We start from the raw sequence: 2759 nt of genomic DNA, 5'->3' as shown, positions 1-2759 counted from the left end.
TCCAGTTTTAGTCCATTGTGGTCTGAAAAGTTAGTTGGAATGACTTCAGTTTTTTTAAATTTGCTGAGACTAGATTTGTGACCTAATAAGTGGTCTGTCTTGGAGATTGTTCCATGTGATGATGAGAAGAAAGTGTATTCTTTAGCTGTTGGGCGAAATGTTCTGTATATATCCACCAAGTCCAGTTGGTCTAGGGTGTAGATTAAATCCTGTGTCTCTTTGTTGACTTGTTGCCTGGAAGATCTGTCCCATACTGAGAGAGGGGTGTTCAGATCACCCACTATTAGTGTATTAGGTTCTATCTCTTTTTTTAGGTCTAAGAGTGTTTGCTTAATATATTTGGGTGCTCTGGTATTGGGTGCATACGTGTTTATGATTGTTATGTTTCTAGCTGGATAGTTCCCTTTATCATTATATAGTGGCCGTCTTGTCTTTTTTTGTTTTTGGTTTTGTCCAATATAAGAATAACTACTCCTGCTCATTTTTGGTTTCCATTTGCATGGTATCTTTTTCCATACCTTCACTTTTAGTCTATGTGTGTCTCTACAGGTGAGGTGGATCTCTTGAAGACAGAATATACGTGGGTCTAGCTTTTTAATCCACTCAGTCAGCCTATGTCTTTTGAATGGGGAGTTTAGTCCATTCACATTTAGTTATTGACAAGTGTTGCTTAATTCCTGTCATTTAATTGCTTCTTGTTTAGATGGTTTAAATGTCTTTTGATCATATTTCCCCTTTTTACTTTTTCAATGTTTACTTCTCTTCAATGTTACTTGGGAATTTAAGGTGGAATGATTTAGCTTCTTTCTTGCTGGAGAATTTCATGCAGGGCTGGATGTGTACTGGTGAACTCCCACAACTTTTGTTTGTCTGGGAAATACACTATTTCTCCCTCATTTCTGAAAGAGAGCCTTGCTGGGTAAAGAATTCTTGGCTGGAAATTTTTTTCTTTTAGTATTTTGAATATATCATTCCACTTTCTTTTGGCCTGTAAGATTTCGGTTGAGAAGTCTGCTGTTAGTTTGATCAGGGTTCCCTTAAAAGTGACCTGATGTTTTTCTCTTGCTGCTTCAGGAATTCTCTCCTTGTCTCTGAGCTTTGCAAATTTAACTATAATGTGTCTTGAGGAGGATCTTTTTGGGTCGAATCTGTTTGGGGACCTTTGAGCTTCCTGGATATGAAGCTTACACCTGAGAAGTTTTCTGTTACTATTTCCTTGAGAAGGTTTTCAATACCTTTTCCCTTCTCATCCCCTTCAGGAATACCCACAATTCAGATGTTAGAGTGTTTGAGGTTGTCTGCTGTCTCTCTTAAATTTTTAATTTTTTTTTGTCTGCCTGAGTTATTTCAAAAAGACCATCTTCAAGCTCTGAAATTCTTTCTTCTGTTTGCTCTACCCTTCTGCTCAAGCTCTCAGTTCTGTTTTTCATTTCATTGAGTGAGTCATTTCTAGGAGTTCTACTACACTCTTTTTTAAGGTATTAATTTCTTTGTAGATTTCCTCCGTATTATGGATATTTTTTCTTGTTTCATTGTGTTCTCTAATTGAGTCTTCCTTTATTCAAGTTTTCTTAGGATCATTGCTCAAAATTCTTTTTCAGACATTTCAAGGATTCCCTGTTCTATGGAGTCTGACTTTGGAGCATTACTGCGTTCTCTTGGTGTCATTTCTTGATTGTTTGTATTTCTAGTATTTTTTTGCTGATGCTTGGTCATTTGGTAGAGGGTTTGCTTCTTCTATTACACTGACGTTGGCTGTGGAGTGGCCCTGGTTGCTACTGTGAAGGTGAATTGCCTTTGCTTGACAGTCTGTCTTCCATTTATTCTACTTTTTTCTGACTGTTTTCACCTATTTGTCCTATTTTTATTTTCTTGTTGGTTTTCTGCTTTCCTTTAATGTCCTTTATTCATTTTTTTAAGTATATTTTCTATTAGGTATCTTTTAATTTAATATTCTGATGATCTATTCCTTCTAATTCTGAGTTCAATCAACTACCATTTTATTTCTTTTAGTTTGTTCATTTCCCTCTTTGTGTTTATCTCTAATTCAAGATATTGTGTTATAACTAGAAGTAATTGTTTGAAGGTATTGTATTCAGTTCGGAGTGCTATGTGGTACAGTTTTATTTAGCTTTGTGATTGGTGTTTTTTGAGAATTTTAATCATCAGAAAATCCAGTGTTAGCAGATGAAAAAATAATTGAGTCAGTGTTTGAACTGACGTTTCTCACTTGAGACACTCAAACCTTAATTGCCATGTTTGACCTCTAAGATACTACATTACATTTTTTTATGACCTCATTCATTTTTGTGAGAGAATGCAGTGAAAAATACCTTGTCCTAAGAAAGTAAGCAGTATAACCTGAGTTACATTCAGACAGTAACAATGAAAGGCTTCATTTTTCTTGCCTTCAATCCAAAACCTTTATCTTTTACTATCATATCCCATGTAATATTTTGGTACATAATAAGTATGCTATTAATAATTATAAAATATCAATTTTAAATTTATTTATGAATTTAGTATCATATTGGGGGCTGTTAGGAAAGTCTTATTAAGGATAAATATTGAAAACTAATAAAATAGTGGTAAATCCATTTGGTCAAATAAGATAGGGTTTTACAATTAAGTGCATAAATACAGAAAGGTGTTTATAATACTCAGTTAAAAGCCATGTTCAAGGGCCGGTCCGGTGGCGCACTGGAGAGTGCGCCAGTTGGGAGCACGGTGGCACTCCCGCCGAGGGTTCGGATCCCATG

At 35.4% G+C, this 2759-nt stretch overlaps 1 protein-coding gene across 1 annotated transcript in view; it reads left to right on the top strand.

Moving 5' to 3' along the window:
- LOC103607883 (NACHT, LRR and PYD domains-containing protein 9-like) overlaps positions 1-2759 on the top strand; it is a 49392-nt gene that overhangs the window by 11930 nt on the left and 34703 nt on the right.

The sequence above is a fragment of the Galeopterus variegatus genome, unplaced genomic scaffold, assembly GCF_000696425.1.
Source record: "Galeopterus variegatus unplaced genomic scaffold, G_variegatus-3.0.2 Scaffold7804, whole genome shotgun sequence".
NCBI classification, from domain to species: domain Eukaryota; kingdom Metazoa; phylum Chordata; class Mammalia; order Dermoptera; family Cynocephalidae; genus Galeopterus; species Galeopterus variegatus.
Note: the sequence above shows the minus strand (reverse complement) of the source record. Positions and strands in the feature narration are given on the sequence as shown.